Below are 21,389 nucleotides of genomic sequence, written 5' to 3'. Positions count from 1 at the left end.
GAGAAAGTCAGTGGTGGGACAGTGGTAGTTCAGCAGCTTCAGCATACAGACTCTCAACTGGGCTGATGTAAATGCGCCCGTGGTCAAACGGCTGCCACTATGGTGGATAGTGATGAGACGGCGTAAGATGGATGGGCGTGTAGACGCATAAACAAAGCACCCATAGTCAAGGTTCGAACGGGCAAGGGATTGGTACAAACGGCGGAAGGTGGTTCGATCGGCACCCCAGGAATTACCATTGAGGAAACGTAGGACACTGAGGAACCGCGTACAGTGGGCTGCCAGGTAAGACACATGGGAAAGCCAAGAGAGTGTCCTATCGGGCATGAGCCCCAGCAATTCGTATGTTCAGCGAACGGAAGGGCAACGGGCCCAAGGTGTAAAGATGGTGGGAGAAACCACTTGCTTCCCCAGAAAGTCATACAAACGGTTTTGTCAGTGGAAAATCGAGAGCTATTGTCGATGCTCCAGGAGTAAAGACGATCGAGACATCGCTGAAGACGCCGATCAGTGAGACAGGTCCGTGGAGAACTGCAATAGATGGCAAAATCGTCAACGGAAAGGGAGCCGGAGATGCCCGGCGAGAGACACGCCATGATGGGGTTAATGGCGATAGCAAAGAGTACGACACTCAAGACGGAACCCTAAGGCACACCGTTTTCCCGGATAAAGGTGTACGACAAAGTAGAATCCACAAGAACCTTGAAAACTCGATCTTGTAAAACTGCCTCGAGGAAACAGGGCAGGCGCCCACGGAAGTCCCACATGCAAAGAGTATGGGGGATACCAGTTTTCCAGCATGTGTCGTAGGCTTTCTCCAAATCGAAAAACACGGCCACAGTCTGAGATTTCCGCAGAAAACTGTTCATGACATGGGTGGACAAAGTAACGACATGGTCAACTGCAGAGCGCTACGTTCTAAATCGGCACTGTGCATTCGTCAGCAAATTGCGGGACTCGAGCCACCATCCCAGCCGGGCATGAGTCATACGTTCCATCACCTTGCAAACGCAGCTGGTAAGAGAGATGGGGCGGTGTCTAGAAGGAAGGTTTTGTTCTTATTTAGGTATGTGTAAGACGGTGGCTTCACGCCAGCGTCCGGGAAATGTGCCCTCTGCCCTGATGCGGTTGTACGTGTTAAGCAGAAAGTGCTTGCCCGCAAGAGAAAGTTGCTGCAACATTTGAATGCGGATGGCGTCTGGCGCTGGGGCGAAAGAACAGAGCTTAACCGATTGCTAACCGCTGACTGCACAAGTGGCCCATAAACTGATATCTTTACATAAAAAAGTTTTCAAGGCGATAAAAAATAAGAAGAAAGAAACATTAATTGAACCTAAAACAGTCGTAAATAAAAGGAAGACTAGGTATGGGTATAGATAGGTAGACAAATAGATCGAGAGAAAGATAGAAAGTTCGAAAATTATGGGTCGTCACATTTACAGACACACAGTCTCACATTTTTCTTCACGGCGTTAGGAGCATTGCGAAACAATTTCTTTCGAAAGCTCTTTCTATTTCTGTTGTTAATCAATATCGAGGGCAGCTATTATACCAGAGGAATGGTCTTCTTGAGCGTTCGGATGTAAATACGAGTATTCGAGGTAGCATCAACAGATGCTAAATTGCTACAAGTCTCTGTAAAATGTATAATATCGTTGAATGATAAGCGAATGTCGTTCGCCGTATAGTGCCTAGATGCGCTAAAACTGAGCAGCTGCTGGACAGCCACTCTAGCGACGTCGTCATGTTATTCGTCAGCGTATCACATGTGGTAGTCGTTCAACATCTGGTCATAAAGAGTTGTTACGCAGATAATTATGAGCTGAATTTGGAATGTGACTTACCTTAGCATACTGCCTCCAGCGGAGGAAGTACTTCTCCAGAGCCCGCATCTCGTGGTCGTGCGGTAGCGTTCTCGCTTCCCACGCCCGGGTTCCCGGGTTCGATTCACGGCGGGGTCAGGGATTTTTTCTGCCTCGTGATGGCTGGGTGTTGTGTGCTGTCCTTAGGTTAGTTAGGTTTAAGTAGTTCTAAGTTCTAGGGGACTGATGACCATAGATGTTAAGTCCCATAGTGCTCAGAGCCACTTCTCCAGAATTGCAGTCGAAGCGCACTCGTAACCCACCGTATCGCGTTGGCCATCGTGAACCACCTGACAGGGGATCGTTTCCTCGGAAATGAACCTACCGATCGTCAGCCTTCTTCCATTGTAGCGCGCATCATGGCGTAACGTATGGACTGATTCAGCGAGAACATACGGCCTGCGTGTACTGGTTTGGCTTTTGCTAGAACAACGTCCTGATTTGGAACTATTAACAGGAGGTACAGTTGCCCAACAAAACTAAAATGAAATTTTCACTTTGCAGCGGAGTGTGCGCTGATATGAAACTTCCTGGCAGATTAAAACTGTGTGGTGGACCGAGACTCGAACTCGAAACCTTTGCCTTTCGCGGACAATTGCTCTACCAACTGAGATACCCAAGCACGACTTACGACCTGTCCTCACAGCTTTACTTCCGCCAATACGTTGTCTCCTACGGCAGAGCACTTGCACACGAAAGGCAAAGGTCTCGAGTTCAAATCTCGATCCAGCACACAGTTTTAATCTGCCAGGAAGTTTCAACAAAAGTAAATCTTGTTATTTCACAAACTTCTTTGTCTCATCGCAGTGTTTAGATAATTTCTGTAGATTCACTGAGTTTTACTACTTTGATGACAACATTTGGCTCTCCCACATTTGATTTCGTACTGCCCGCATCTCGTGGTCGTGCGGTAGCGTTCTCGCTTCCCACGCCCGGGTTCCCGGTTTCGATTCCCGGCGGGGTCAGGGATTTTCTCTGCCTCGTGATGGCTGGGTGTTGTGTGCTGTCCTTAGGTTAGTTAGGTTTAAGTAGTTCTAAGTTCTAGGGGACTGATGACCATAGATGTTAAGTCCCATAGTGCTCAGAGCCATTTGAACCATTTTTGATTTCGTACTGTTTTAATAGAATTGTTGCGTGACAAGACATTGTATCTTACGCCGACAAGGAAACGTGTCTGTCCGATATTTGCTCTGGTACGGAGTTGCAAGCTCTCTATATCTATATCGCTTAGCGATCTTTTTCATGGTAATAAGTAATTCACCTTATTTCAAAGATCATTTTCACCCAATTTGTCTCTGGGACTCGAACGCGACCACTCAGTGATGCTTAAATATTGGCCAGGAAATAATAGAGCCGAATTTTGGAGGAGGTATCTGCAGTAACTCTATCATTAGGCCCATATCGATAACAGTGGTCATTTGGGTAATTTTCGCTTTACGCTCAAGTCAGCATCTTAGGCGATATTCCGTATAATATTCGTTATTCTTCAATATGTAACAGCTTAGCGCATAATCTGTCCTTTCAAACAGGACTTTCGCCTAGACAATATTGGTTGCTCCTACCGGCAGAAATATTAGGTAGTTTTACAAGTTTCTCTTACTTCAGTCGCTGATAAAAATCAAAGATAGTGTGTCTCCATTTAAATGTGGAAATATTTTGAATATTACATGCAGACATGTAGGCTCAGAAATCGACACTGAAGCCTGTTTGGTGTGGTAAACGTCAGTGCTGATTTAGACGCTTAGGAGACGTAGTTTGGAGGTCTGTCGCTCCATGTTCGAGGTGAGGTTGGGGAAGTCTTCTCGCCAACTACAACGATCAGTCAATAACTAAGTCGCAAACATGATAGCCGCCGGTACCAGCTTGAAATTTATTTTCCTTTTCATCACACTCCCTTTGTAAACTTAAAAATTTGTCCTATCTTTCGATAAGGCGTTAAAAGTCTGCAGCATAGAATTCTTGTGGGTGCGTTCGCATCTAAGGAGTGACCTGTCGGGATGTAATGTTTATTTGGTTCCTGAAATTGCTGCAACATGCAAGACCGATGTGTGTTGAGGATAGCGAAATACCCCTAGACGTGGAAACAACGTGCCATCACTAGATAAACAGAGGCCAGGACGCTCCCTGTTGGTGACTTTTTCTTATCCTTTGTGAATTCCTGTATCCAACTGTACAAAAATTTCCGTGAAATATAGTTGTAATCGTACAGGGGACCAATTTCGCTACGGACGTGGTCTCCAGACATTTTCTCAGCTCCCAAAAATTGCGTTGCCCTAGTAGGGCACACACACACACAGCACAGCTGCCGTGTTGGTCTGACTGCAGATCATTAACCACTGGCCGCGGAATACTGTGCGTCGGCCACCTTCCACGCGATATGTGCTACCACCTCCTAGATACGTATAGGCGCGGAGTTTAAATCGATATGTATTATTCTGTCTTTTACGACTTACTTATTGACTCACCATTGTAATAAGAATTTTATCCTGAACCTACAGCAGGCTCTGAAACACATGACAGTCCTTTGAAAGGCATGTAGAATGCGGCTCACGAAAGCGTTAGTGTCTATAAATCTCTATTATCCCAACTGGAAGTTAGACAGGATATGTTCCTTCTGAATGGCCTACAGCGCTTGTTGCGGGGAGACAGTATGCCTCAATACGTTTGGGAGGTCACTTGAGCAAAATAAATGTTTCTAAGCTAAGCTGTAATTGAATGCGAAATTTGACTATGGGATATTATTAGGAAAGCGCACGTTCTCTGTATCTGTGGACGGACTCAGAGACATGGAAAAGGATTTGTGCGTTCTTGTGATGGGCTTCATACGGTGTCCAAGCGTCAGACATCATTAGCGATGTATGCCCACGTGCAGAAGAGAGCCAGGTGCCGTCTGGCACAAGTTCCAGGCAGACAAAATTACCATACGCCACGTGCGCCGAATCAGAGAGATGTACACGGTAGCCCTATGGGCTGTTGAAGACTGTCATCATCCGACGCCGCCTATTCGTGACGTTGGCAATTTGACCTGAAGGCAGTCCAAACTGTTTAGATTGTTAAATGTAATCCCAGTGTATTGATTCAATCATAGTACTATACCATTATCTTCTTACTGTCCGTCACTGTCGTCATGTCACTATTATCCTAGGTGATGTCGTATGTATACGTACAAGTAAGTAACCCAACTCCTATCGCCAAACTGAGCCACTGCATTGGTTTTCAATAGTAATTCAAAGTTTAATTTTGTACTCATAATGTCTCGACAATTAAGCCGGCATCATCTGCATATTCTTGAGTAGTTCTGTGAGTACAATTATTACAAGACGGTTCTAATACACGATCTCGGTGACAGCGCCATGGTATGATTTCCAGTAAGAAACGGAATGGTGAGCCACATGCAAACACGGGGCATATATTTACTGTCTGTGCTTCTACGGCCCTCAGACTGTAGCAATAACATTCTGGCATCAGTTCCAGCATGTTACTTATTTAGATCAGAAGGCTTGAAGAACCAATGTCTGCTACGGGCAACAGGACCATGCCCCGCCCCATCTGCTGGCTGGTGGCTATGTACCTGCCAGAATAGTGACGTCATGGGTCACTGTGCTCATGCAGTTTAATATACGTGTTATGTGCGGGTAGTGAACAGCAGCATGCGCACCACTTACCTTTTCTACCTGTATGAAGCACTAGGGGATATCGTCTGGAAATATACAGATATAATGGAACTCAACAACAGGAAACCGTACCCTACACCCCCAATATAGCAGATCTTGCAACAAGAACAGACTGGAAGTCATTTATGACACATGGACAGCAGTAAAGTATTCGTACAACGCTTAGCCTTTGAGCTTGTTGGCGTACCTTACAGCTGACATCCACATCAGCATGTTCCAGTATGTGTAAGTTTGCCTGCACTCGTCTGTAGATGAGAAATCCTCGATGCTTATGTACGCCATTATCTAGATCGAAAAGGTGAGTATTCCATCTTACTCGGAAGTGTTGGAACACAAGGGGTTCATATCAATGATGAATATCCGGAACGGAGTATTTAGTGATTATCTGGATAACATCATCTACGAGTAACATAATAGTCTCAGTTCCCTAGAATTTACACGTCTTCATTTCTGAAAGTATAAGAAGGGCCTAAACAGCACCCGTGACCTGAACAGAGTAACTGAACGAAGTTTCCACTGTTACTGAAAAGAAAAATACAGCCTGAGGTACTATCAGTATTGATTTATGATAATGAGCTGGTGAGTTTTAATTTGAAAATCATTCTAAAACGTAAGGTTAAACAACGAGTAATTGAGATATGCGTTTTGACATGTACTTGGGTCCCACGATGTCGAGGGAGTTTGATGCATTAGGATACAAATCACTGACTATTCTGTTGCTTTCAAGTATAAATGTCCTGGGCTAAGCCAGTAAACCATCAGATGTGAAGAACAGGGTCAAAGAACCTGTACTGCCACCTCTAATAACATTATCCTACTATAAGATCGACTTAGTTTCCCATTCTTGTTCTATCGGAATCTATAGTCCACTCTTGCTACCCATTTATTAATGAGACGCCAGTCATTGTCTAACAGCTCAGACAGGGATATTGTATTGTAGCAGCTACTACTTACAAGTAAATAACTTCGCTGTAGCGTTGAGCTGTGAACGGAGCTATAATTAAAGTACTGTGTTCTTAGGGATGGAGCTGTACCATCTCAAAGTGCCAGCCCACTCAACGTTCAGAGGAGCAAGTGTTCGAGAAAAAAGTAATTGAGAGGCTCAATGGATTGTGCGAAATCATTTTATGAGTATACAATGAGGTGACAGAAGTCGTGGGACAGCAATATGCACATTCAGTATAACGGACAAAGGTATAAAAGGGCAGTGCATTGGCAGAGCTCTCATTTGTACTCGTGTGATTCATGCGGAAAGGTTTACGTCGTGATTATAGTCGCATGACGGGAATTAAGACTTTGAACGTGGAATGGTAGTCTGAGCTAGATGCATGCGACATTCCATCTCGTAAATCGTTAGGTAATTAAATATTCCGAGATCCACAGCGTCAAGAATGCGCCGAGAGTACCAAATTTCAGGCATTACTTCTCATCACGGACAACGACTTAACGACCGAGAGCAACAGGGTTTGTATAGAGTTGTCAGTGCTAATGGACAAGCAACACTGTACAAAATAATCGTAGAAAATTATGTGGGACGTACGACGAACGTTACCATTAAGGCAGTGTGGCGAAATCTGGCGTTGATGTGCTGCGGCAGCAGACGACTGAGACGAGCGCCTTTGCTAACAGCACGACATCGCCTGCAGTGCCTCTTCTGCGCTCGTGTCCGTATCAGTTGTACCTCAGACGACTGGCAAACGGTGGCCTGATCAGACGACTCGAGATTACAGTTCGTATGAGTTCATGGTAGGGTTCGAGTATGGCACAGACCCCACGAAGCCATGAACCCAAGTTCCCAACAAGGCACTGTGCTACATTATGTGAGCAAAAGTATCCGGACACCTGGCTGAAAATGACTTACAAGTTCGTGGCGCCCTCCATCGGTAATGCTGGAACTCAATATAGTGTTTGCCCACCCTTAGCCTTGATTACAGCTTCCACTCTCGCAGGCATACCTTCAGTCAGGTGCTGGAAGGTTTCTTGGGGAATGGCAGCCCATTCTTCAGGGAGTGCTGTACTGAGGAGAGGTATCGATGTCGGTCGGTGAGACCTGGCTCGAAGTCGGCGTTCCAAAACATCCCAAAGATGTTCTATAGGATTCAGGTCAGGACTCTGTGCAGGCCAGTCCATTACAGACCGTGCATTATGAACAAGTGCTAGATCGTGTTGAAAGATGCTGTCGCCATCCCCGAATTGCTCTTCAACAGTGGAAAGCAAGAAGGAGCTTCAAACGTAAATGTAGGCCTGTGCTGTGATAGTGTCACGCAAAACAACAAGTGGTGCAAGCCCCCTCCATGCAAAACACGACCACACCATAACACCAACGCCTCCGAATTTTACTGTTCGCACTACACACGCTGGCAGATGACGTTCACCGGGCATACGCCATACCCACACCCTGCCATCGGATCGCCACATTGTGTACCGTGATTCGTCACTCCATACAACGTTTTTCCACTGTTCAATCGACCAATGTTTACGCTCGTTACACCAAGCGAGGCGTCGTTTGGTATTTACCGGCGTGCTGCGTGGCTTATGAGCAGCCGCACGACCATGAAATGCAAGTTTTCTCACCTCCCGTCTGTCATAGAACTTGCAGTGTATCCTGACGTAGTTTGGAATTATAGTGTGATGGTCTGGATAGGTTGTCTCGCTATTACACATTACGACCCTCTTCAGCTGTCGGCGGTCTCTGCCAGTCAACAGACGAGGTCGGCCTGTACGCTTTTGTGCTGTACGTGTCCCTTCACGTTTCCACTTCACTATCACATCGGAAACAGAGGACCTAGGTATGTTTAGGAGCGTGGAAGTCTCGCGTACAGACGTATGACACAAGTGACACCCAATCAGCTGACCACGTTCGAAGTCCGTGAGTTCCGGCGCTAGTCCGTGAGTTCCGCGGAGTACCCCATTCTGCTAATATATAATGACTACTGAGGCTTCTGATATGGAGTACCTGGCAGTAGGTGGCAGCACCTAATATATGTTTATTGGGAGTGTCCGGACACTTTTGATCACATAGTGTAGCTGGTAGTGGCTCCATAATGGTGTGGCCTGTGTTTACATGGAATGGACTGGGTCCTCTGGTCCAGCCGAACCGATCATTGACTGAAAGTGGTTGTGTTCGGCTACTTGGAGACCATTTGCAGCCATTCATGGATTTCATGTTCCCCAGCAACGATGAAATTTTTATGGATGGCTATGCGCCAGGTCACTGGACCACAATTATTCACAGTTGGTTTGAAGAACGTTCTGGACAGTTCGAGCGAATGATTTGGCCACCCAGATCACCCCACATAAATCCCACTGAACATTTATGAGACATAATGGAGAGTCAGTTCGTGCACAAAATCCTGCATCGGCAACACTTTCACAACTACGGACGGTTACAGAGGCAGCATCGCTGCAGGGGACTTAGAACAACTTATTGAGATGATGCCACGTCGGGTTGCTGCACTACGCCGGGGAAAAGAGGTCCGCCACGAAAGTAGGAAGCATTCTATCACTGTCGTGACCTCAGTGTAATGCAATACATTTCTATTAAGTTTCAATCGTGGCAGAATAACTTCTAATTTTGTAGCGATTATTTACTTTTCCTTTTTATTTTTTCTGGATGTTTCAAGATTATGGTATATTACAATGAAATGAACACGCTTAGCTGCTTACGGCGTTGACATTCGTCAAACGGGGACAGATGAAAATGTGTGCCCCGACCGGGACTCGAACCCGGGATCTCCTGCTTACATGGCAGACGCTCTATCCGTCTGAGCCACCGAGGACACAAATGATAGTGTGACTGAAGGGATTTATCTCTGGCACGCCTCCCGCGAAACCCACATTCTCAACGTATTGTCCCGCCCATTATAAGCATTACTCGCGGCGCGTTGCCGATTCCCGTAAGAGTTCGGGCACTGTTTGTGCATTCGCACAGAAGAAGAAGATGGTCCAGTGGCCGGTGAGCCTTAACTGTATATATACTAAGATGGTATATGTCAGTGCAAAGGAATGTTCGATACGGGCTGCCGGCTTTGAGCCGTGACGTTTTGGTGCGTATTTGAATAGAATTTCTGTGTAACCGTCCATTCTGTCGATCGCAATCTCGTTGATTTATAGAGAAAGCAATTCGTTAATTTTTTTTTTCGTTTATCAGAAACGAAATTATATCTTTGACTTATGCGTAGCGAGGGATTTGTAGTAGTTTTTCAATTATTAGTAGTATCACGAAATAAGGAGGTAGCTACTGGACATAGTTCTACTCCTGATTTTGAAGATTATAAGGAAAATTCTGTGAGCGGGGAACCACAAATTCCTCACGTTCACATTGCTGTTCTGAAATTGACGGATGAACCGAAAGATCGATGAATGTTATTGTTGTAACTGCGACCAAGATGGTCGCGGGGTAGCAATGACGGAAGGCGCGGCGGGATCCCCGGGTATATTTGATAGCTGGAAGCGGCAGAGAAGTGGAGCATGTGTTTAGCGCTTGTATTCGTATGAGTATGTAGCCAAAACATACTTTAAGACGAAGAAGACGACGCGTCACACAGGATCGATAGATGTTATGTACACGTACTAACGGACAAAACGGGGCGTAGAATATCTTCGACGGACGGCTGTGCTCTAAGGACGCCGCAGATGACTAAAAAAGGTATCCTGCTATCAAATGAAATGGCGCCGCAGGCTATCATCAACTTGGTCGTCGGGCAGTATGGCGGGCCACAGGACGCCCGCTGTTCATCAGGGTTCATTTCGAGGTAAAACTCATCGCTGAAGACAGTTGTACTCCAGTCAGTGTGATTACAGGCTGCAAGTGGCCGACAACACTGCGAACGGGCTTGGTATGCAGAGATCGACGGCAGCCGGCGCAGCGGGCTCCGTGAACCCAGCCCCCTTTCTGTCAGCCGCCTATTAATGGCCTTAATGCTCACTGAAGCACCAGCTGGACGTCGGATCGGTGATCAGTCCAGGGCTTCGAGTGCCTGCTCGATCCTCACGTACTGTCGTCTCTGTAGGTCGACCGCTTCCTCCTTGACGCCGCGTTTGGCCGTGCTTTAGCCATTCTTGCCAACTTCGTCGATTAGTGGCACCGCTCCTGTCCAAACGTCGAGCGATGTTCTGATTACTCCAACCGGCTTCTTTGAGCCCAACTTTACGTCCTCCCTCAAATGCTGACATCCGTGTATGCCGGCCGCTGTGGCCGAGCGGTTCCAGGCGCTTCAGTCTGGAACAGCGCTGTTGCTGCGGTCGCAGGTTCGAATCCTGCCTCGGGCATGGATGTGTGTGATGTCCTTAGGTTAGTTAGGTTTAAGTAGTTCTAAGTCTAGGGGACTGATGACGTCAGATGTAGAGTCCCATAGTGCTTAGAGCCATTTGAACCATCTGTGTATATTGTTCACGTATCTGTCTACGAGGGACAGTTATTGTCCTACTGAAAACACGGAATGAAATTCGTGAAGTCTTTCTACCCTGGTATCGACATGTCGCCTGTTTACTATTTTGCCAGTTACGTAGTGAAACGGCGCCGCAGGGTCACACATTCATCCATCGGCCGTCTAAGTGTCCAGTTTTCCTTTTTTTGTTGACACCTGTGTAAATATCGATTTGTGACCAATTTGCAGACTCTTTCGTAATGAGCGTTTTCCTTTTTATTATTATTATTATTATTATTTTTTTTTTTTTTTTGAGAACTTACATAACACGAATTATCACACAAGAATTATATCTAGTGAAATATCGTATATAGCAAAAGTACATCTGATCTTTATGGATAATGAGCAACTGAAACTTGTAACTGATTGACTTGAAAACGACCACAGGAAAGAAGGAAGAAGGGAATAATCGTCATCTAACGCAACACTTACAGAAAACGATCGGTGTGTCCACACAGTGATTGGTCCGAGGCTGCCGCAAGACACAGGATGTTACATAACAAACTGAGTTGTTAATGAACCTTGGAAGCCTAACAACAAGCTCGAAAATTCCGGACTCTAGCTAGTCACAATCACACACATAGTGAGCAGTTACTGACTCCCATAACGGATGGCCTGTGCTGCGGATTCTCACCATGATTTAAGAAGGTGCATGGAGCAGCTTGGACGACCCCGACAGACTGGCTGCTGAACTTCGCACAGCTGTCGGACCAGAGCCCCTCGACAGAGCTGTGTCCTCATCGTTCGCAGTGCCGAATCAGAGTCCCTGTCCCAGAGCTACTCCTCTTTGTTCTCCCCAAAGTTCCTATCAAACTAGAATGAGATTTTCACTCTGCAGCGGAGTGTGCGCTGATATGAAACTTCCTGGCAGATTAAAACTGTGTGCCCGACCGAGACTCGAACTCGGGACCTATGCATTCGCTGGCAAGTGCTCTACCAACTGAGCTATCCAAGCATGACTGACGATCCGTCCTCACAGCTTCAGTTCTGCCAGTACCTCTTCTCTTACCTTCCGAACTTCACAGAAGCTCTCCTGCGAGGTAGAGCACTTGCCCGCGAAAGGCAAAGCTCCCGAGCTCGAGTCTCGGTCCGGCACACAGTTTTAATCTGTCTATCAAAATGTTTTTCGCCAATGCCAAGGCTCAGTTAAATTCTCGCCAGAAAAAGTGTACCTAAAACACTGCTAACCTCCCGTCATAGGAAAAATCTATCAACAAGCCAATAGTATGTGTTTCTGCGAGCACAGTTCCGAAAGGTTCCCACTGTTCACAGATGTAATAATTCACCCAATCCAGGGTTCTCGTGCGTCTTTAACTATCAAAAAGCAAGCCGCACTACCTAGCAATTTTGTAAGGAGGAGCCCGGTTCCTTCCCGCATTTTCTACAACACTAGAGATCGTTCATCCTGCGTGGAGGCAACTTACAGGTGGCAGCACCTTACCCCCACAAAGCGGAAAAAGACACTCTAAAATGAATTCAACCATTTCTTTTCCCACGGAAAAGACAGAGATCTTCAACTTGCTTTCTAGAAAGGTCCCCGGCCACAGCAAATTCTAGAGACCGGAGGTCAGACAGAATACCTTTGGCTTTGTAAAAACAGGCAGTATTCTGCAAAGGAACAAACTTTCGTCGCAGTTTTGGCGTTTTCAAGTACAGTTGATGGACCTTGAAGCTGTGCTGATCACTGTATTCAGAGAAAGCGACTGTGCTAGCTGCCGGTCGCGCCTGGCCTAAACAAAACCGCCAGCAACCTCTCTCACCCTCATTTCGTCCACTGAACCCTCCTCGGCACTCCTCTTAGGATGGGACCGACTTTCCCAGGGACTGTCCCCACATGTGTCCCTTCCTGACCTCTATGTGTAGCCCAGATATACAGCTACGGAAAATTCGCACCCACTACGAACACAATATTAAAACAGAAAATTATGGCTTAATCGCTATAATCACTGAGGCTGCTCATAATCGACAGTGAAATGTTTAATAGCTACCAGAATATCCCAGATGTGAAAATCAATCAAAGAAATTAAATAAAGAAAAATGAGGTGACTCAGTCAGTCAGTCGTTCTAAGTCCATTGTTGTGTGCCAATTGAAGACATAAAGTCTGAAAATGAGTCCGTGATCATGTTTTTGGCTCTTTATTTTACAGGTCCGTTTTGATGACATATTTTTTTTCACTATGACCGGTTTCGGCTACTGCCATCTTCACATCTGTTACAAAAGCAAAAACAGTGTGTAACCAACTAAGTTAATTTGTTGATGTAAAATCTATAAAAGTCTTAGTGCTACATAAGAAAGATAAAATGTTTACATGATTAACAGCCATGTATACCAGCCATACATACCATAAAATATTGTGATGCAGTATCAACATCAAACTAAACATGTAGATACTTAGTAAGTGCTGGTGATGATCAGAATGCGTCTGGTATTTATACAAGGAAACTGAGGGCAGCAGAGGGCAGCATAGCTAGGGTGCATGATTAACCAGTATCGAAAATGTTATGGTTGAAATGCGGTATTCGTAGTCTTAATTAAAATTTCTTCACATGGCAAAGCGAGCGTCTGACGATAAAACATGTACGGACATGCTCCACGTAGAATTGGATCCATACTTTAAAATCCACCTAAAAAGTGCAAATATTAATAATGTGAAGCTACTAGCTTGGCAAGGTAAAACATAGAGTTGTAAGAACCAGTATAAAAAGTATAAGATCAAAAATACCTACAAAATAAAATCTTCCAGCCTGACAGATCAATATTAAGGTGATTAACGAAGCCGTGACTACTAACTAAAAATTAAAAAATCGATAGTCGATAATACATACGTAGTGTGGTCTCAATGGCGGCACGTCGTGGCTTCTCTGTATGACGTCCTTGTTTTCCTGCGGCCTTCTCCGCAAGTTCCGCCGCAATGGAAATAATGTCGAGTGAGGTAACAAGCCGAATAAATCGTAAATACATTATTACTTTGTAACGAGCCGCCGGAGACCATAGGCCCTGATACCAAATGCTCAGAACTTATTCCTCTTCTGACCGTCTCTGTAATGTCAGAAAGCAGACTCGTAATAAGATGTACACTCCCTGTCCTGCAGTGTGTATGCAGATATTGGTCCTCCTCCTAGTATGAGCCGTAATGAACTTCTGTTGGGAAAGACAGTCGTCCGGATAAATCTGTAGGTCAAATGCGAGAGCTCGGCGTCTTTATTGCGGTATTCGTCTCTTTTCGAGAAGGGAAATGCCAATCTGGAGCCCGCCTTCCGTTTCCAGCGGCTGGAGCCAATATCTCCAGAGAATGGGACGCCGCTGGACGCCGGCAGATAGCGCCCAACTTCTGGTCCGTTCCCGTAATACGTTCTCCCCGACCCCCAGCAGAACTACTCTCCCTCCCAAACTTCTTCTAATAGAATAAAGAGAAACGAGGACAAGGGGGTGGAGGGGTGGGGGGGGGGGGGGGGGGGAGGGGAGAGAGAAAGAACACGGGGAGGAGCTATTTCTCAGGCCCGACCCGTCACATCATCTTCACCAGACAATCGTAGACGGGGTCAAAACGATCGCTTCCCTAAAATACGTTGTCCAGAGGTACTAGTCTCTTTCTCATCGCAGTTGTTGCGCAGAATCTCAGAAAACCGTTTCAGATAGAAAACAGAGCCCCTTGCTAAGTTCCGTAATCAATCTTTAACGAGTCTTCCTTTCATAACTTCGAATACGAGGGTGGAATGACAAGACACAAATTTCTCCGAGAAAACGGAATATTTATTGTTATTTCAAGATTTTAAACATGGCTGAAACAGCAACTGTTGAAATTCTTCACGATAAATGATAACAGCCAAACAGTTGCAGGATAAAGATTTATTAAAATCCTTGACCACGGTTTCGATATACCTAAATACACCCGAACAGGAAGACACCTTCATTAGCAAAAACTTAGCATCGGAACTGAGAAAGAAAAAAACACTATAGCTTAAGTAACTGTAAAATTACCAGAGCACAAAATTACCAAGCACAAAAACTTTTAGTCACTTACTAAAACCACATCCTGCAGTGGAGATACATAAAACAATTGTGCCAAAGCCGTCATTAGTAGTTGAAACATCATCTCCATTTATACAACATAATTATGGACAGAGGGTCGATGTGAACACAGCATAGCATCATTACTTCGCCGTGAACTAGCGTGAAGAGGGTGTGAAAGCCTAGGACAGACACTTTCACCGAGAGAGGGCACTTGTTGTATGCGCGAGACATTCGCGCACATTAAAACCATGCATACATACATATGCGCATCACAATTATTAAAAGTTGTGCTAATTCAAACCCTCTGTCTTAATAAATATGTATGGTATGTGTGGTTAAATGACTCCGTTATGTTTTTATTCACAATGACAGATGGTTTCGTTTTACTTTAACAATTTGGTTGTTTTCGCTAGTACGTATTTTACCTTTTAAGTTACACGACAATCTCACGCATAACACTAGTGCCCTCTCTCGTTAGATGTGTTCCGTAGCGCAAACTTCATCTGCTTGACACTAGGAGACACAGGTAAATTGTTTTCATATTTTCTATTTTACGTAAATGTTTTTAAATGGTTCTGATATGTTTTTATTTATTAAGACAGAAAGATTTTATTAAGTGACTAAAAGTTTTTGTGCTTGTAGTACTCTGGTAATTTTACAGTTACTTAAGCTACAGTGTTTTTTCTTTCTCACTCCAACCCCTCCTTCCCAACACCACAGAACACCTGATACTTAGTCTCTTCTTCCCCGACCTTACCATTACCTGCGCCACCATCTATGTCCGCCCTAACGCCCCTATTCCTTTTGACTTCTTTTCCCACATCGACCGCACCTTCCCCTCCTACGTGATTGCCGCCGACCTCAACATCCACAGTCGTTCTGCCGCCCAGTTACAGCGGTGGCATCGCTTCCCCTCCACCCTCCAAGGTGACCTCGTTCCCCTTCCCCAACACACCCGCCCCGAATCCAGTACCACTCCAGATGTCGTCCTCTCCTCCCCTAACCTCCTTGGCCGCCTAGCGGTGGACGTCCTTGACCCTACTGGAAGTGACCCTGTCCTCCCCACCGTTTCAGACGGTCGATGCCCCCGTCCCGATCCCCACATCGACCCTCCCCCGAAGTATGTCCACGATTATTGCTGTGTCGACTGGAATGCCTACTGAGATACCCTCTCTACCCAGGTCGATAGCCACCCCCTCGCCTACCACCACCCTGATAATGTTACCCATGCTGCCTCCTTTCTCCAGCAGACCTTATCGGAGGCCGTGGAGGCCCACGTCCCCACCACCGCCATCCACCCACGCCGTCCCACTCTACCCCCACAGGCTGTCCTCCTCCTCTGTGAATCCCGCCATCTGTACCGTGCTGTCCTTCACACGCGCGACCGGGACACACTACAACGCCACCAGCAACTACAACGACACGTCAGAAACTTGCTTGCAGCTAAGAAACGCCGGGACTGGCGCCAGACATGCACCCCTCTTAATGCTACCTTACCTATCAACTCGTTCAAGTACTGGTCAGCCTTCCGCCACCTTGCCGGATCTAAACCCTGCCCCCCTACTGCCCTCTCCTTCAGGATGACCGCCCCTTCCCTGACAACCTTAGTAAGGCCAATCACTTTCCCTCCTACCTCTCCGATATCTTCACCCTCTCTGACGATCCTCAGTTCGACTACTCCCTCTTCCCTGATGTCCGCGATCAAACTGACACCTCTGTTCCTCCACTCGCTCCTGGCTTCCAATACTTGGACAACATTACACACAACGAATTCAATGCCCCCATCACAACTCAGGAGATCATCATTACACTCCACGCGAAATGCAACACTGCTCCCGGTCATGATCGTGTTACTTATTGCCATCTCTGTGAAGCTCCCACCTCCTTCCTCTCCACCCTGACCCGACTCTATAATGTGATCTTGTCCACCGGCTTCTACCCCGACCTGTGGAAAACCCCCCAGATCCTGATGTTCCTCAAACCCGATAAACCACCGTCTGCTGTCTCCTCCTACCATCCCATCGGCCTTACCTCTTCCTTCAGCAAGGTCCTGGAATCCATTTTTATGCAAAGCATCCACCAGCATCTCCGCCAGCACCGCCTCCTCCCCATTACCCAGTGTGGCTTTCGACCATCCTTCTCTACCGGTGACCTTCTCCTTCACCTCACTCCTCTTCTTCGAACAGCTCAACTTCCATCACTCCGCCATCTTCCTCTCCCTCGACCTTGAACGCACTTACGACCGTGTATGGTATTCCGGTCTCCTCTTCAAGCTCCAAACCTTCGCCCTTCCTATCAACTACGTCCGTCTGATTGGGTCCTTTCTTTCCCAACGTCCTTCTTATGTCACCATCCGTAACACAGATTCCTACACTTTCTAACCCTCTGCCAGTGTGCCCCAAGGTTCCGTCCTCCCCTCTTCTATACCTTCTGTATACGGCGGACATGCCACCGCCTCCATCCCCCATCCACCTCCTCCAATACACCGATGACACTGCCTTCCTTGCCCTCGCCCCCACCCTGCAACGATCCCAACACCTTCTCCACTCCCATCTTGACCGGTTCACCACTTGGTGGTTGCTCAAGGTCAATCCTTCCAAGACCCAGGCGATCATTGTAGGCAAAACCACCACTTCCCTCCGTCTCCTTGACTTCTATATCACCATTTATGGCCGTCCTATCACCCTCACTCCCACCCTCAAGTATCTTGGCATCACCCTTGACCATCACCTCTCCTGGACACCCCACCTTCGGACTATACAAGCCAAGGCACGCTCCCAACTCCATCTCCTCAAGCTCTTTTCTGGCCGTACATGGGGTCTGGACCCCTCCACCATCCTCCACACCTATAAATCCCTCATCAGCCCTATCCTCTGCTATGCTCATCCCGCCTGGATCTCCACCCCTCCTACCCTTTACAAATCCCTTCAAATCTTAGAACACCATGCACTCCGCCTCGCATATCGCATCCGCCTCCCATCCCCCACATGGATCCTATATGACCTCATCCCGTTCCCACATCTCCTTTTCCTCTTTTCCTCGAACGGATATGTATCCTCTACACCTCCCGCAAACTTGAAACTTGATCAGCCTCACCCGCTTGTCACTCCCATCCTCTCCCACCCCCGTCCGCTGCCGCACCTGTATTCCCACATCCCACCTGCTCTCCACTCTCCATACCCTCACACAAGGTGGCTTCCACCAACTCCTCCTCCGTGATGATGCCCTCCTCCCCTCCATCTACCCCTCCTACCAACTTTGAAAATCCCCATCAACCCCTGTGTTTTTCCCCAAGGGCACCCTCTCTCCCTTCTCTCCCTTCTCTCTTCCTCCCTCCCTCCTCTTCCCCGGGCCTCCCCTACCCCCCCTACCTTCTTTCTTCCCCCTCCCATCTCCTCTGCCACTGGCATCTACACCCTCCCCTCTCCCTACTCCCCCCACCTTTCCCCCTTTTTGGCAGGTCCCCAGACTCGTACACGTATAGTGAACTTTCGCGCACCGGAGATCATTGTCTAGTGTTTGTGTGTGCCGTCATGTTCGTGTTCCAGTGTTCCAGTGTTTCATCGTTTTTGCTCCAGCATTCATGTGTGTCATCTCTGTCATCTCTGTGCATGTCCACATTTCTGAACGTTTTTATTTTGGACACTGCGCCCGTGACTGGCTCCGTGTGTTTTAATTTTGTATGTCTATGTTTGTATATCCACCATGTCTGTTCTGCAATTGTCTCCTTTTCTATCATTAGTTGTATCTGTGGTCGAAGAGTGGCGTAGTATGCAGCTGCTGGCCTATCTGTATCGGGTGTGAAAATAACAATAAAGAAAAAAAAAATTCTCTCTCAGACCCTCCCAGATGAAGAACTTCGCCGTGACATATGCCCTTCCTTCCAACTATAACTTGGCCTTGTCCCCCCTCCCCCCCCCCCAGGGCCCCCTTTTTTCCTCTCCCCTCCTTCCCCCTAGAGCGGATTTTCCTCCTTCCCCCCCCCCCCCCTGCCCTGAGCCCCTGCCCCCATCCTTGCCTCTTTCCCTCCTACGTCCCTCCCTATCTGGCACTCTTTGGTGTGCCTCCTGCCCATCTCCCTCCCTTTCTTCCCTTTCCCCCCCTTCTTCCCTTCTCCCTCTTCTCCTTGCACCTGGCAGATCCTCCGTTTTGATCATAGTGCCACATCAGTGTTGTGTTTAGTGCTGTTTCTCCTGTGTGTCGAGGTGTGAATTTAATTGTGTGCTGGCCATGTACTTAGTGTTACTGTCAGTGTTTGTTATGTGCTACGCCATCGATCGAAACTTTTATGCTCCAGTAATACTGTGTCTTGTTTCTTTTAACTGTCCCAGTGTGTGGTTTTTTGTGTGTGCTACTTTTTTATGGTTTTTCTCTATTTTTTGTCTATTGTCTTCCATGATGTTCCCCCTTTTTTGTCTCTATGTTCACCATGTTTTCTCCTCTGTTATCTTTAAATGTCTTCTATTGTTTGTTCTGTGTCTTTTGGCTGAAGAGCAGTGCTGCAGCCAGCCCGCCCTGATGAGGAATTGAAATACAATAAAGGAAACAAAAAATAATTTCTCAGAGGTGGCTTCCACCAATTCCCCCTCCCTGATGATGCCCTAATCCTTTCCATCTACCCCTCCCACCAACTTTGATCCTCCCCTTCCACACCCTGTGTTTTTTCCTTAGGGCACCCTCTCTCCCTTCTCTCCCTCCCTCCTTCCTTCCTCCCCCCCCCCTCCTCCCCCCGAGCTTCCCCTACCCCTCCCCCGTACCTTCTTTCCTCCCCCTCCCATATCCTCAACTACTGGCATTTACACCCTCCCCTCTCCCTCCTCCCCCGCCGTTTCCCCTTTTTGCAGGTCCCCAGACTCATCCACGTCAAGTGAACATTAGCGTGCCAGAGATCATCGCCATCGTTTCTTTGTGTGTGCCGTCGTGTTAGTGCTTCAGTCTTTCACTGCTGACCCTCCATCATTCACGTGTATCATTTCAGTCGTCAGTGTTCGTGTACGAGTGCTGAACATTTTTTTTTCTTTTACTACACCTGTGAACGGCTCCGTGTTTTTGTGTTTTGTACTCATCTGGTTTTTTTGTCCACCATTCTGTTTTGTTTTGTGGGCGCATGTGTCAGCACTACCAACAGATGCATCCAGTTGTGCAGTGAAGTGTTTGATCGTGCTTATTCTGTCTCTTCGAATGAGAGTGTCCGCACGTTCCAGCGTTTCAGGAGTCACAGCCGTGTGCGGCCGATTGTTTGAGATCGGACAGGTTTGCACAACCGTGTTGTCATGACAACAGAAGTCTCGTCCAAACTGTCCTTTTGTTCACTGTCACCTCACCATAGACATCCTCCAAGCGCCGATGAATATCTGCGATGCTCTGGCAGTTCTGTTTCAAACTCCTGCCACAACTGACATTGCACTTCAATGCATTATCAAACTTGAAAAACCACTTCACAATACATTCTCGTTGCTCAAAAGTCAAGCTTGCTCCAGCCATAGTGTTTTCTCAATACCGAAATGAATGTACTAACATCTGTTGAGCCAAAGACAATACTACAAAACACTTGTAACTCAAATCAAATGACAATATCGATATCTTGATGGAGACTGGCAAAGGGTGTATAAATTTTTTTGATGGACTCTGTATTTATGGATCTAACACTTGGGTTTCATCTTCATTGCATTTAAATCATGTCACAGCTCTAATGCCATAACCTACACTTAACATTCATACCCACCCATATGATTTCAATTAATGCCATATTGAAAGCTGTGCAGTTACATACAATTTGTGGTGTCCTGTGCGAATGATAACTCATGATGCCACTACAGAAAGCCACAGGTTGTGGTGCCACATTAGTTGCACGTGTGGACCCACTTTATATTACAGCACTAACCGTTAACTGAGTTCTGGTTGCTTCAGAAAAAAACCTTTGCTAATGTGCCAACAAAACATGCAAAAAGTGACATGCTTGTGGTGTATGGAGAGTGACTGAATATTTGTAGTTTCGTTCAGACTATTTCATTACAGATAATGCATCATCTGCAGAACATCTGAGCTTACTGTGAATATTGTCTACAACATCATTAATATACAACATGAACAGCAAGGGACTCAATACACTTCCCTGGGTACATCCAAACTTAATTTACATCTGTCAATTACTCACCATCAAAGATAACATGCTGTATCCTCCCTACCAAGAAATCCTCAATCCAGTCACATATTTTGTCTGATACCTCAAATTATCATACTTTTGATAATAAACCTAAATGTGGTACTGAGTCAAATGCTTTTCAGAAATAAAAAAAAAAAAAAACATATACCTGACTGCCTTGATACATGGCTTTCAGGATGTCATGTGAGAAAACTGCAAGTTGGCTTTCACATAACCTATGTTATCAAAATCCATGCCAGTTGA

General features: G+C 46.5%; 1 non-coding gene across 1 annotated transcript; it reads right to left on the bottom strand.

Moving 5' to 3' along the window:
• Positions 1–9,241: 9,241 nt before the first annotated feature.
• On the bottom strand, positions 9,242–9,315 carry Trnat-ugu (transfer RNA threonine (anticodon UGU)). The gene has a single exon. It is a non-coding gene; the product is annotated as a tRNA-Thr (tRNA).
• Between the last annotated feature and the right edge of the window lie 12,074 nt (positions 9,316–21,389).

The sequence above is a fragment of the Schistocerca serialis genome, chromosome 9 (assembly GCF_023864345.2).
Source record: "Schistocerca serialis cubense isolate TAMUIC-IGC-003099 chromosome 9, iqSchSeri2.2, whole genome shotgun sequence".
Taxonomy (NCBI): Eukaryota; Metazoa; Arthropoda; class Insecta; order Orthoptera; family Acrididae; genus Schistocerca; species Schistocerca serialis.
This window is presented reverse-complemented; position numbering and strand designations above follow the sequence as displayed.